This window comes from Myodes glareolus, chromosome 6 (genome assembly GCF_982192425.1).
Source record: "Myodes glareolus chromosome 6, mMyoGla1.1, whole genome shotgun sequence".
Classification (NCBI taxonomy): Eukaryota; Metazoa; Chordata; class Mammalia; order Rodentia; family Cricetidae; genus Myodes; species Myodes glareolus.
Window position 1 is genome coordinate 83,022,213 of NC_142031.1, and position 15,310 is coordinate 83,037,522.

Consider the following 15,310-nt stretch of genomic DNA (forward strand, 5'->3'; position numbering starts at 1 on the left):
TTTATAAACGGCCCCTTTAATTGGCTCTGTTCACAATACATTTTGAGAGCTTCCTGCTGGCGAAATAGCTCTAAAGGGTTCCTATAGGGTAGGGAGAAGACCTACCCTTGGTTTAGTTCCTTGCAGAGGGACACTGGGTTCTGGTCACTTACCAATGTGGAGGTGGAGAGGGGAGGTTGACCATATAGCACGTGGTGATGACAACCATACAGCATGCGACTTAGAGTGGCCTGTTGTCTCCTGCACTTTTCTGTGAATACCCAGACCTCGGACCAGGCGCGTGCTTTCCCGAACCAAGCCCACGAGAATGGATTAATATCCTAAGGGTTGAAGCACAAAGACAGCAAGAGACCTGCTCATTCACCAAAGAGTAAATGGCCACTTTATTAAACTCAAGTCGGGTATATATATATTAGTGGGCAAGGGGGCAAAAGGGCAAAGCCCCCTCCCATCAGGAGCAGTGGAAGAGGATGACAGGTGCAGGCGCCCAAGGCCAGAAGCAGCTGCGGGAGGCAGGCGTGGCAGGCATATAGGGCCCGTGGCTGGAACCTTGTTTACAGGTGGAATTACCATAACAAAAGAGGGCCAAGTTCTTTCTAAGCTAAACCCTCAGGCCGGTGCAAGTGCAGAAAAGCCAGGGAGCCAGAGGTCAAATGGCCCTGCAAATCGCCTCGAACAAAAGGGGGAAAGACTTGTGTACCTAGAGTGGCCCACATCTCTCTGATGGCCCCAGCAATCCTTGATGGCTGCTTCTCCTGCCTACCAGCTCCCACCTCTCTTGCAGTCTCAGTCCCGGTCTCAAATCCCTTCTCTTTCTTTTGTGCTACACTGGTCAGGGACTGCTGCCCACACTTTGTGTTCCCACTTAGCCCAGCCAGGCTTTACCCAGGGGCTTCTCGTTTCCTTCCCAAGAGTCTCCCTGGTGCTGGGTTGGTCTGAGGCTCTCTTGGAGACCTTGACATCATCTGTAAAGTGACTGTTTCTCCTTGCTCCTCTCCTTCTGTGATGGTCAGTCTGAGTATGCTGTGCTCAGGGAATTCTGATGGAGTAGTGCACTATTTATCTGATCTTACTTATATGCCCCCTTTGTCACTTACTTTTTGGAAATACTGTGGATATTTAAATAAACATCTAGAGCCAAATCCTCCCTTCTTCGTTGCCTAGATCTCAGCTGTGCATATGGTTAGGCTAAGGAGATGATCAAAGTATGAGCTCACGTGGTCCATTGCCAAAGGCAAATTCTTACTTAGGTTCATGGCAAATTCTTACTTAGGTTCATAACCCTTTACAGGGAGAATAAATGTGAACAGCTCTCCCAGGGACACACATGATAAATGAATGTGATGGTTAATCATGCCTGTCAACTCGACGGGATCTGGAATTCACTGGACGAGTCTGTCAGGGCATTTCCAGGAAAGGTTAAGCATGGAGAGAAGACCCTGTTTAGAGCATGGGTACCTTCTGTTGAATGACCTAGATAGAAAGACGCCTGAGCAGAAGGCTGAGATGCGTGCCCTCCTTTGCTTCTTCTGAAGCGAGCATATCTATCCTGTCACTGCCGCCGCCATGCTGTATTGGACCGCAGTCCCCCAGGTTCCGACATGGACTGATAACCAATCACTCTCCAGTCATCGCTGGGCACTTCCAACCCTGACTGAGCCTGCAGGGGCACTCGGCTTTATGGACAGAACGGCTACCCGTTCCTGAGGTTCTCTAGCATCCAGATGATCCACCAGTAAGCCATCCTAGCGACCCCCACCCCTGCCATGCTTGGTTCTGTTTCTCTGGAGACCCTTGCCAGACCCAATGAGGTACATTATTCATACCGTGAGTTCCAAAGTTATTAATCTGTTGTTCACTGAAGCAGGGCTCTGTGAACAGCAAGCTGTAATTAAAGCCTGAACTCTTTATATCGGGCGCCCAGGAAAGATGACATCCCACACAGAGCAGATTTACAAGGGCTCAAAAAGTCCCTGCATGCTGGCAGGTGGGGCTAGGGTTTGAAGGAAAAGTTCCCAAGTTCACACTCTTACAGGTTATGGCCTTGACATGGAATTCTCAAAATGTCTATCGAATTCTTCAGTTATATATGAGTTGAGTCTGGTATCTTAGACCACTTGGTCATCCTGACACACACACACAAACACACACACACACACACACACACACATATACACACACACACACACACACACTTATTTATTGAGACAGCCAGACCAGGCTAGCCTGGAACTCAAAGATCCTCCTACCTCTGTGTTCCAAGTGCTGGAATTAAAGGTGTGCGCCACTCCTGCCAACTCTTTATTTTGAAGTGTTGGAGGTTAGTAGCTCACTTATAAGGTCTGGGAAGTTATGCTGTCACACTCTCAAGGGAGACTCATATTTGGGGCGGATAAAAACTCACAACTCGGGCAGGAAGCAGAGTACATACACTGCAAGTTCTTACCGCAGCCAGCTGTGCCCCCTGTAGAGCAGTTGTGTGAGTCGAATCATTTCAGGGCTAGAGAACACAGAGATGCTATGCTTGTGTTTTCAGTGACCTTCTGCACAGAAAGATTGATTTCTGAGTGACTTTGAGCAATTGCCCATAGCCAGTGCTAGCACAGAACCTTAGGCTCCAGGCTTCAGAGTGGCCAGAATATGTATACAGCGTTCTGTCTGCATGCAAGCCAGAAGAGGGCGCCAGGTCTCATTACAGATGGTTGTGAGCCATCCTGTGATTGCTGGGAATTGAACCCAGGTTCTCTGAAAGAGCAACCAGTGCTCTTAGCCTCTGAGCCATCTCTCCAGCCCCAGAATAGTTTAGTTAAGAGCATAGGGCTCACCTGAAGGAGAACATTCCGTGTGTTGACGAAAGCAGAGTTCGTGGTAAGAAACAACAGGAAAAGCTTTGTCACAGGACAGTGCTCCAACAGTTGCCCCGGGCTCTACAGACTTTCCTACCTCCCATCCTCAGACCCAGGTAAACAAGACCACATGCACCCCTGCTATACTGAACCCTACAATGGTAGAAATGCTGCATGTCTGAATGTCTGCAGTTCGGGGCCCCGCTTTACCACACTTTAGAAAAGTCTTAGAATCATGAAATACAAAAGCATTCATCTTTATAATCCAACATTTCCCCAAACGAGCTTTTAAAAAATATAACACTAATTAATATCTCATAAAAGCTGAGCTTCAAGGACTACACTTTTGGAAACATTGCCCTTGAGCCTTTAAGGATCATCTAAATAAAAGAGAAGATAGAATTAGCCAAGGCAGCCCTTGCTTTATCAGCCTTTGGAAAATACTAAAACAGAAAAGCTGATGGTGGGGGGTTGGTGGTAGCTGGAGTAAGGAAATGTACCTTCCTGCGCCAGGCCAGATCCTGAGTGCTGAAAAGAGTTGACAGATGAATTAACAGGAAAACAACAGGCAAACTTATTAGTTTGCAAGCACATAGGCATCACAAAAAGTATGGAACTCAAGGAGGGAAGGGCCAGATGTTTGAAACTTGAATACCTTCTTCATAGGGGAGAGAAAACTGGTGGATGCAGGCAATTTTAGAGAGAGTAAACGGCTCTGAGGGAGATGAATGGCCTCGAAGCACCAAAAGTTGCCCAGGACAAAGTTCCAAGTTCACCTAGGCTTGTATGGATTGCATCAACATTACTCTTTCTTTCTGGATATGCTCTAGAATATTCTGAGGTCTTGATTGAGGAGTGTTGTAATGGCCTAAGACTTACGGAGTTTAAACTTTTATTATTTATGTGCATGTATGTGTATGTTTGCATGAGTGTGAGCATTGCATATGTGTGCACTTACATGTGCATAAGTGGGGCTGCACATATGTGCTCATGCATGTGGAAGCCTGAAGCTGATGTCAGGTGTCATGCTCTGCCACTCTTGCCCTATATACTGAGGCAGGATCCCTCAGCTACACAGGGAGCTCACTACTGGCTAGTCTAGCCAACAAGCTTGCCTCTGCCTTCAGAGGGCTGGGATTACAGACAACTGCTGGGCTACTTGTCACACCTGCCCTCCTTTGACGTGAGTTCCAAGAATCAGAAGTCTGGTCCTCCCAGCTGCATGACAAACAATTTATCCTCTGAGCCATCTGTAGTGATATTTTGTTTGTGTTTTAATAAATAAAGTTTGCCTGAAGATCAGAGTGCAGAGGTCATTAGAGGCCAGGGAGTGAAGGTACACACCTTTAATCCCAGGATTCAAGGACACCCTGGGTTACACAAGAAGATTGACTCTGTCTGAAGAGAGAAACAGAGCTCACACAAAGGGGATCCCAGCACTTGGGACCCCATTTTTTTTTTAACCCCAGCACTAGGGAGGTGAAGACAGGAGTGATATGGCTGGGCAGAGAGAGGAATATAAGGAAGAGACAAGAGCTCACTGGAGTCTAAGGTTTGGAGACACAGTGCAGTGTAGGCAGTATGAGGATCGCCTCTTATGTCTGAGCATTGGTAGAGGTAAAAGGTCTCTCTAGTGGCTTACGGCTCTGCTTCTCTGACCTTCAGCTTGAACCCCTATACACGATTCTGGGTTTTGATTAATTAAGACCAACTGGAATCTGTGCTTCAGCCATCTTCCCAGGCCCTTAAGGACTGTCAGGACTTGGCTTGTTTGACCTGAAGCCATATCCTTACCCCCCTCTCCCTTCCAGCCTTATTCTTACCCTCCTTTCTCTTCCGTTCACCACAGATATTCTTTCCTGCTCTGACTCAGGATCTTCATTCCCGTCTGCCTCCTAAACCAATTCTTTTTTGACTGTCACTGACAATGAATTCCTTTAAATCATCTAAGGAAACATGTGTAATCCGCTGGAAATTTCAAGGCAATGAGTCATCACTCTCCTTGTCCCCCTCAGATTCCCATCTTATGTAAGGCTGAGTCACTATTCATGAGGTCTGGGCACTTTGGAAAAGAATTGGAAAGCTCTCAAGGTGTGTGTGTGTGTGTGTGTGTGTGTGTGTGTGTGTGTGTGTGCAGGTGCGCATGTGTGCAGGTTTGGGGGCTGGCAGGGGATCTGTCTTGCCTTGAGACCTTACATTCTCTGACTTCACTCTCTCTACTTCATGTTTTACCCAGGGAAGTGTCTGATGGAGTTTGTAAGAGTGAGCTGCTGTCTTGCTCCCAGACTTGGGAGCACAGGACCAGGCAGAGGGAACCCCTGCTCCATCCTCACATGCTCCCTGGAGACAGGTTGGGTGTGTGCCTGTGCTCTGTGTGGAGTCCAGAGGCAGGTAAGACATGTTTGGGGTCTGGGCTCCGGCTAGTGCTGGTCTTCTCATAAAAATGCAGAGGATATTGAGCAGAATCTGACAGGATGAAGAATGGAGCATTCCTTGGACGATGAGGTGGCTCATTGTCACACAGAAATCAAGCAGATAAAGGCAAAGTCATCCCCAAAGGGAACAGGATGAGGCCCCAAGCCAGCAGGACTGACAGATCTAAAGGGAAAAGATGTTAGCATGACATGTCTAAGGCTACAAAAAAAGGCGTAGAAAAGAGCTGCTCCCTAGTCACATGGGCATATCCATTTCACTGTGTGGGCACAGGGATGCTGGCTAACTCCCCACAGCTAGGAGCCTGCTTCTGCTGGAGAGGTGGGCACCTTGGGTTGCCAGTCACCTTCAGTAGAGACAGCTCTTTTTCTCTGAGACCAGGTACCCAGGATTCAAGAACAGTATCTCCTGGGAAGAGGGTGGGGAAGTTCTCAGGGGCTCCCTTTTCTGATGAATGAACAATGCCATCCTTGGGTCTGATAAGGCAGTCCTGTGTCCCTGCCTATCTGAATTCACCCCTTCACTGCAAGAGACAACCATCTGCCAGAGGTGACAGATAACCCAAAAGTTCTCCAGTCCATGGGCCTCCAAAGGGAAGTCCCAGCAGCACCAGAGACCTCCTCGTGTTTCCCTAAGCCCATGACCTTGCATAGAGATGCCCACTAACCGCATGTGCCCACTAAGCCCCTCACATGTGGGCAGACTGCTGAGAGCGTCCAAGACGTGTGGGATTTTTAAAGACTTGGTGTGAAGAAAAGTAAACACAGCACATCGAATGATTTTTCTAGACATCAAAGATTCCATGTTGAAATGATAATTTCTAGATATACTGGGCTAGATTGCAACATGGAATTAAAATCAATCTCCACTGTTTCTTTTTAGCTCTACCCAAGGCCCACAAAATGAAAAAGGGACAGGGACAACAGACGGATAAATGACAGCAGCGGAAGAATCATGGGGGACACTCAGATGGGTGTGGGGCTGAGCTCTCCCTCGAGTCTCTCCACGACCTCAGAAGACAATGTCGTCTGGAAATAAAGGGTCTCTGCAAGGTGACTAGCTATGATGAGATCTTATTGGTTTACAGTGGGTTATGAAGCAGTGTAGGCAGAGACTGCTGCCTCATTTCCCAGCCACCCAGACCCAAATAATAACACAGAAACTATATTAATTACAACACTGTTTGACCAATTAGCTCAGACTTCTTATTAACTAACTCTTACACCTTAAATTCACCCATTCCTATTCATCTGTGTATTGCCACGAGGCTGTGGCTTACTAGGTAAGGTTCTGTTCTGGTGCCTTTTTCCTTTGGCAGCTACATGGCATCTCCCTGACTCCACCTTCTCTCTCTCTCTCTCTCTCTCTCTCTCTCTCTCTCTCTCTCTCTCTCTCTCTCTCTCTGTTTGGAGTTCCCGCCTAGCTTTACTCTGCTAAGCCATTGACCAGAACAGTTTTATTCAGTAACCAATAAAAGCAACACATACACAGAAGGACATCGCACGTCAAGTCAGAGGCAGGTTTTCTCGTAAGAACCATGTTAGTGCCGACACACCCACAGGTGATGGGAAAGGGAGCCTGGACTGATGCAGCCACAAGTCAAGCAGTGCCATGGGTTGTCCCCAGCCACAGAAGCTGGGAGAGGCTTGGAGAGTGGAAAGCTGTAGGGAGCCACGTGGAGAAATCGCCATTATAAGATGGCACAGGTGGTCCTGCAGCTTGGAGGTAAACAAATCCTTGTTTGATGTTGCCGCGTGGGGCTGAGCACCCTTTGCCTACATTTGCACAACTGAGCCTTGTCCCTGGCCAATCCCGGGGCCCCGGACTCCAGCAGTATGGTATTCACCAATCAGAACAGTACCCGAGTCCCTCCACCCTATAGAAGCAGCCGCCGCTTGGTTTTCGCGCTCTCTCTCACTTCCTCCTTCTCTCTCTCTCTCTCTCTCTCTCTCTCTCTCTCTCTCTCTCTCTCTCTCTCTCTTGCTTCCTGCTCTCCCTTCAACCAAGAGGCTCCAATAAAGTGTGATTTGAGAAGAATCCTCAATTCGTGATTGTTCTTCCTTGCTGGTCAAGGAGCGTGCCACAGAAAGCCTTCCCTCCAGCCTTGGGAGGAAGCGTGGCCTTACCCACATCTCGATCTCTGACACCTGGCCTCCTCAGTGTGGGACGATCAATTCTGTTGTTTTAAGGGACCCAGACTGGGGTGCTTCATTGTAGAAGCTGAAAGGAAACTATTGGGCTCACTATGGAAAAGCGCCTTATTCGTAATTCCTACGAACTGTTGAACAATCATCCAGTACGTACTGAATATGTCCCATCAGACTGAAGAAGATTTAAGACACAGCTAAGTTGCCACCATGTCTCATATTTCTCATTATGTTTGTATCGGGCAATGCGAGTGAGCGGAAGTGTGAGATCTTGGCTCCTTGGGCTCGTTAGTTGGAGAGAGAGTGGAGAGGCCCTGGAGCAGAAATCACAAAGGCAGGGAAGAGCATCCCATATAGTCTAGCAGAAGCAAGAGCAGCAGCTAAACGCGCATTTCAGGCAGGAGACCAGAAAGCCAGAAAGTCATCAGGAAATTAGGGTCCTTTCCACACAGGATCAGAATCTTGCCCCTCAACCAGGGAAGGGTGGGTACGATGGAGGTGTAGGGCAGCCACAGTGAACACCCAATCTCTCCTGAACTAGCTGGAGTTAGAGCCTAGTATTCGACTTCCCAAGGCAGTGGTTCTGGACTCAGCCAGGGCAAGGTTCTAGACCGTGCTCTCCTGGCTGTAGGCTATGTGGAATGGGGTCTGGGGTTACCCAAACAGCTCATCAGTATAAGAATGCAATGCTAGAATCCAGCTGCTGCTCAAGCCTCAATCCACATCCACCTTTCCCTCACATAGACAGGACAGGCACCCCACCGAGACACTGTCAGGACTCCTTAGCTTACAGACTCAAGGAACCAGGATCTCTCACCTGGGGAAATGAGTTTACTTCAAAGTGGGTACTGGCGGCCAGGCACCCTGCTCCTCACCCCCTCCCCCGACTCCTAACTGGGAGTCGAAAAGCCTGTCTATAGGTTGTGCTATGAAACACCTTCAAGCCTCAGAAAGATGTAAAAAAGACTCCTGCCACATTGGCCCTGACTTCACTCTTCAGACCCTCGGCTAGCCCATGTTTGTTGCCAGTGCTGGGAACATGCTGTTGTCTGTCTACCCATGACATTAATATCTCTTCCAATAAACCCCACACCCCCAGTAGTCTGTCCCTCACATCCAGATCTTCCTTTTGTCTTCAGAGTTGGTGGGATGGGGTGGAAAGTGGGCTCGAGAGAAGCCAGCTGGCTCCATGTTTTCCTTGGCTGGAGCCAGGATTCTATTTAAGGTTTCTGCCTGGCGATAGTGGCGCAGCTGAGCTGGTTGCTGCCTGTCACTCTGTCCAGGCTAAGAGGGGACCGAAGATTGGTCACAGAATGTGTAACTGGGAGGAGGTCTTCCTGGAAGCTTGCCATCCTGCAAGGGCCTGCATGTGTTCTGAGGTGGGAGTTCGAGAGGTAGGGACCTGATGGGGGATCCTACCTACTTTTCAACAGAGGATTATAGATCAGTCTGATGTGGTAATTCTTCCAAGATCTAAGGGACCACAGAGGTGACTTTGAAACCACTCTCCAGAAGCCCTGTCCGACAAGCCGCTCTCTTCTCTGTGTACTAGTTGCACCTGCTGTTACTGTTGTCACGTCTGGTGACTTTCCTAATGACACCTCAGACAGCTCACACAAGCTGTCCCCTCCGCGAACCACCTGCCTCTCTTCAAGCTCTTGCGCTAAACTCTGAGGCACACCTGGTGGTTCTCTCTCTCTGCTTCTGAGACTCCTTCAGGGAGCTGGCTCTGGCTCACAGCTCAGCTCACTGCAGGAGTTGGACAGCGGGCCATTCTTTCTGCAGACAGTTACTGAGGGCTGCAGGCTGCATGGGGGCACACAGTAGCGCAGCAGCTTCGTGCCCCTGGGCCATGGCGTTCGCTCTGCCGGTCTTCCTCAGAGTTTCTGATCAGTGACTGGGCCAGGGAATCAGGCTGTAGCTCCTGAACCCTATCGTGCAGTGTTAAGCAAGGCAAGGGGTCTTGAATATGTGTCAGCATGAGTGTGTTCCAGCAGGTTTAGGTGTCTGCCTATTGAGCTGACTTTTCTCCTTGGTTCCAGTTTTGGTTCCCAGGCCTCATCAGCCTTCTCCCTCTTGTCTATTCCTTATCTGAGTAGTCAGGATTGCTCAGAGCCCAGATTGAAATAAGTTTACAGCAGAGGATGGGGCTCCCCCAGGGTCTGGCTTCACAGCCTGCAGTTGGGCAGAGTCAGAGGGGTTCTTGGAGAGTAGGCATGCTGCCACAGGCTGTTCTTGGCCTCTCAGCCAGTCACCTCAGCTTCAGCTCAGGGGACTGGAGATTAGTGGTTATGACAGGTGGGGACAGAGAGTGAGAGCCTTCATGGTCCCAGCTTCTCCTGCTAGCATTTAAATAGGAAATGGAGGGACAGGGTTTCTTGGTTGGAATAAGACCCACTGGTTACTTGGAGACCCCTCCCAGTATGCAGTTGAGTCAGCATCCTGGGTGTTCTGGGGTGAGAGATCACTGGCTGACACCCTCTTCCTCCCCCCACCCCCCCACCCCCCCCCACCCGCCGCGCTTCTCTTAGATTCCAGAGGGACCCAAACCGCTGGCTCCTTCAGGATCTTGGCTGCTTTCCAGTTCCCACGGGGACTAACCAGAAGAAAAGGACTTCCACCCTAGCAAAGGGAAAGTAGCTAGGCCTGGTGTGTGTGTGTGTGTGTGTGTGTGTGTGTGTGTGTGTGTACACGTGCGCACACGCACCTTCAATAACCAGGGCTGTGACAGTTTCCCCTGGCTGAGTGTTCACAAACTAACCTCTCCCCTCGGGCTTAGGTGTGCTCCTAGGAGAGACCCAGTCAGAGAGAGATGTTTTCTCTGTCTTTCCAGCCCCATGGCTTTTATAATTAGACCTAGGAAAACCTTTCTCTTTCTTTCTTTGGTTCTTTTAAAAAAAATCAAGATAGGCTTAAACACAAAGTGATCATTTTGGTCTTTTAAAGGTAGAAAAAAAAAAAGGCGGGGGTGGGGGGAGGTGACCTTATGAGAATAATGCTTTATTTCCAGCCGGCCTCCCACCCCCACAGTTCCCAGCTCCTCTTGGTTAGAAAAATGCTTTGCTTGTCCTTGCCCGGAGACTGGAGATGAGATAACACCCTGGGGTTCAAAGGCATTTCCCCAAGGGCCCAACTGCTTGCAAGGCCTCTGAGGAAACCTTGGCCAACCTCCTGGCTCAGCAGCTGGCCTCAAAACCAAGGCTGCTTGGCCTGTCCCGGAAGCCTGTGAATCCCCAAGTCGGCAAAAGACTGCAGTCCGAGATCACTCTGTGGCTCAGATGTCTGGCTGCAGGCCCTGGGCCGGCCTCAGCCAGGCTAGAAGTTAGTGTAAATAAGCACATTTATCTCATACAAACCTGTTTTCTGAGGAATTGTAGTCTCCTGGGGGCGGGGTGGGAATCAACAATCAAAAGGTCGTTGCCCCTGTAGGGGGTGGGACTGGGTTCTCCCCACCTGACACTTGGTGGTTGATTGATGACTGCTGTCATCTATGTGGTTTTTAGGCATCACAAGGAAATTTTAGTAGAATGCTAATTTCTTTGCCCCAAGGCAGAGGCTGTAGCTCTCCTCAGACCCGTTGACCAGACCTGCCAGCAAAGGCAAGTTTGCATGCCTGTAGACAGGCACTGCTGCGAACAGAGCATCCGGAGAGGTGTGCAGTTGGACGTCAAGTCTGAGAGAGAAGAGGGAGTCTTCGTCTAGACAGAGGACAGCCTGGGGAAGCCTTGAGACCTGAGATCTTGACACCAAGGGCAGCCAGCTTGGAATGTGGACCCCTACCAAAATCTCACATCAAGGTGTTGGGCAGAGGCAGCCAGATACCTCGCCAGACACATCATGGGTGGCAGGAGGGTGGCAGGCAGGGTCCAGGCTGCCCCACAGGGCTAACAGCTGTTAACCAGCCCTACCCCCCTTTGCAGCTCAGTGTGGCCCCAGGCCAGCCCCTCGGACTCGGTGTCTTAACTTCTTCCTCTGTGGTAGAAGACGGGGATGCTGAACTACAGGAAGGAAAGACATACACAGGGGTTGTGCAAAATAGCACCAGGCAGGGGCCACCTGAGACTGCAGGACTGTTAAGGGACCACCAGCTAAGTCTCACCAGCTGAGTTTTTTTCTTGGGCCACAGAGGCAGGTTTATTGCCCAGACCCAGCCTATTCCCAGTTGACCAGGGCTAGTCTGCTTGCTGGGGATCTAGAGAGTTCTTGGTGGACGGAGGCTGCCTTGGGAGACTGTGGCTGGCCCTGGTCCTCTTGCTTGGGTTTGGGATTAACATGTAGCCCTTTAACCTTTTCATTTTTCTAGCGAGACGGAAACTTGGCGAGTGATGAAGCCTGATGCCCTGCGGAGGGGCCGGGCTCAGACCCAGCACATGGTGATTGTGGTCATACGTAAGATGCTGGCTCCCTGGGTGCTAGGGCTGGGGCAGGCAGAGAGAAGCTGAAGAAGGGCAACTCGGGGGGCCTTGGGCTCTCACCCTCACCTTTTGGTTCCTTGGCTTTCCTGTTAAAAATGATGGGATTGGGTTATAGGGCCTGGCTGGTCTGAGAGTCCAGATGGATGGAGAATCAGCCTAGCTCTCAGGAAGCCCCTCTTCTCAGCTCTGGCATGACCTTCCATGTACACAGGGAAGATGAGGTATGAGGCTCCAGGGTTGTGACTCTGTTCTGCCCCAACCATCTAAACGTGTCTTCACAGGACACAGAAGGCCAGGTGAAGGGTCTGAAGACAAGAATAAAATTATAGAAATAGAAATATAGACACTAAAGATTAGAAGGTAGAAGTTTAGGATGTAGGAAGAAGGACACATAAAGCTGTAAACCTAAGTAAACTATCAACAACTTTCTCAGCAGATCACAGATCAATCTTCACAGGGATTACTTTCTCGGATGCCTGGGAAATCTCCATCATGTTAGCTATTTGCAACTGACTTTTTTATTACAAGGCCAGAGCATCTCCCTGTAAACTGAGGGTAGTGTCTTGACTGTCCTTAACAAACAGTTAACCCTTAGGAGACAGAGATATGTGACCTCTGAGTCAGACACTGTCTCTGTTATGAGAGACTGGCACTACCAGAGGAGAGGCATGACCTCAGTTTGTACTCGGGGATACCAGGAAACAGTGGATAAATAAAAGAAGGTTTTAATGAGCTCTGATAATGAAGGTTGTAAAGTATGGCAGTCAATATCTGAAAATTTACCTAAAAATAATGAGAAAGACTTTTCTTCTAAGTTCTCAGTCCAAGAATCCTAATTTATTAACCTTCTAATGTTACAAGCAGCCCCCTTTCTGACGAATTGCTAAAGATATATGTTTTCTTGCAATTAGTGAGTTTCGTTGTAGTCTCTCCTAAAACATATTTCATGATGGCTGCCTAATTACTCATGGACACTAGCACTCACTCCCCTCTTTAGGGTCTCCGCTGACCAACCCAAGGGTCAGGACAAGGTTGTAAAATTCTTTTGATCAGGGATAATGCCTGGTGCCCCTGCTATAAAAAGGAGGTTCAAAAACCAGCCGTTTGCCACAGCCTAACAAACACCATTTCTGGCTGTGGTCTCAGCTAGCTGATAAGCTTCTGTGCCCCGCGGTGTTTTATTTTTATTTTTATTTTTAAGTTTGCTTCTGGTTTTCCTAGGATCTGGTTTCTGGAATAAAGTTTGCTTCTGGTTTATTAGACTTGGTGGTGTTCTCATCTTTGCGCGACCCCCCTGGACCCAACATTTTGGTGGCCCGTACGGGGACCGCAAACCTGGTTTTGAGGGAGCACCTCAGTCTCTGGTTTTTGGCAAACTTTATTATTCTGTGGTTACCAATTGGTAAGGTTCTGGTTCTGGTATCTGGTGTCCGGACAGTCTGGAGGCTCAAGGAGATCTAGCGGACGCGCTTCTAATCTCAGAGCCGGGGGAAAATAGGGGACGCTCTTATTCCTCCTCTGGCCATTAGGTCGTGAGGTGCGGCCTTTTGGAACTGGTATGGGATCACGTGACCCTGCGCGCAGCGATGTCTTGTCAATTTTGTTTCATGTCATGTTGTCATGTCTGTTGTCAGTCTTCTCGTTATGGTTATGTGTGAAATAATTTCCACTATGGGAAAGGCTTCTTCTAAACCTAAGTCCCCCTGGACCTTGCCCTTTCTCTTTTCCAGGATGTCAGGGAGGCCGCTGCAGCTGTCTGCAGCCCTTGTGAAGCCGGAGCTACTCAGACCTTCTGCTCCCTTGCAGAGCACTTCGCCCTCCTGTGCTCCCCCAACTTCCTACTTCAGAGCTGAGCCTCTTTAGCACTCTTTCAGGGAAGCCACAGGTGGTCAGCAATGTCGGTGGTGTCTCCTGCTCTCCCTGTCTGCACTGTGGGACTTCCTGATGGGGATGGCAGCCCCTGCCTGGTTTATTTCCTCTTTCAACCAGTGATCTGTATAACTAAAAACTTCAGACTCCTTCCTTTACTGAGAAATCTCAAGAGCTAGATACTGTCCTGTTTACACATTCCCCGACCTGGGGATTGGATTGCCAACAATTTCTCCAGATAATGTTCACCACTGAAGAAAGAGATAGAATTCAGCAAAAATGTCGTAAGCAGGTTCCAGGATGAGATGGCCGACCAACTAACGATGAGGCAGTCATTAAGAGATGGTCTTCGAGCCCCTGCTAGACTGCTCACCAATCTGTCTGAGACTCCTGAGAACCAAATGGCAGTCAACCTGGCTTATGTCAACTGAACAGCCCCAGATATTAAGAGGAAGCTCCAGCAACTCAGAGGACTTAAAGGTAAAAATCTGACTAAATTGATTGCTATTGCCACTAAGGTTTACAACAACAGAGAAACACCTGAGGATAAGCAAGTTTGGGACTGGCAAAAGTCTTATTAGCCAGCAAGAACTGGGGGCCTGATGGGCAAAAGGAATTCAGACCGTCCCAAATAGCCAAAGGGCACTCCCCCTTAAGAAAGGATCAATGTGCTTATTGCAAAGAGAGGGGGCATTGGAAAAGGGAATGCCCACAAAAGAAGAGGGAACAAAAAGTTCTGGAACTGGCAAATCCAGACAATTGAAGGGGACGGGGTTTGAAGCCTCTCCTCAAACCTTGGGTAACCTTAAAAGTGGAGGGGCAATCTGTTGATTTCCTAGTGGACACTGGAGCTCACCATTCAATGTTAAAAACTCCACTGGGTCCTCTATCAGACAAACAGCCTTGGGTCCAAGGAGCTACCGGTTCTGCCTTACAACCATGGACCACAAAACGGACAGTGGATTTGGGAAGGAAGAAAGTTACCCATTCCTTCATAGTTATCCCTGAATGCCCTTACCCCCTTCTGGGAAGAGACTTGCTAGCTAAGATGAAAGCCCAAATTCACTTTACTGGGAAGGGGGTGACGATCTCCCCATGGCCCGAAGTCTATGCCTTATGCCTAGATCTGAAAGAATACAGGCTCTCCTAACAGACTATCACTTTAGAGGCATCTCCTCTAATAGCTGAACTCCGGCGCTCCATCCCAGGAGTGTGTGCAGTTCTAGATCTTAAGGACACCTTCTTCAGCCTACTTCTTGAAGCCAAGAGTTAGCTTTTTTTGCTTTTGAATGACACGACCAAGATCGGGGCTTTGGTGGTCAGCTCACCTAAATTTGCCTGTCACAAGAATTTAAAAATTTCCCAACTGTCTTATACAAAGCCCTACAATGAGACTTAAAGGATTATCAGTCTTTATACCAGGAGGTTCCTCTGAGCCTCAGACCCTTTCAGATCCTATTCTCTCACTTCCAGGATTTCAGAAATCTAACAGTAGAATTTTTCCAGCCTTCCCTGCCCCTTTCGGCCTCAGGAGTCGAAGCTTCAGCAGGCTTCTGTCTGTGCTAGCACAGCTGACAACCAGGGAGAGGATCGCCTCTCC

General features: G+C 49.0%; 1 long non-coding RNA gene across 1 annotated transcript; it reads left to right on the forward strand.

The window, feature by feature from the left end:
* The first annotated feature begins 5,087 nt into the window (after positions 1-5,087).
* On the forward strand, positions 5,088-6,335 carry LOC146894305 (uncharacterized). Its single transcript, XR_015002049.2, has 2 exons — positions 5,088-5,237; positions 6,162-6,335. It is a non-coding gene; the product is annotated as an uncharacterized LOC146894305 (long non-coding RNA).
* Positions 6,336-15,310: the final 8,975 nt, after the last annotated feature.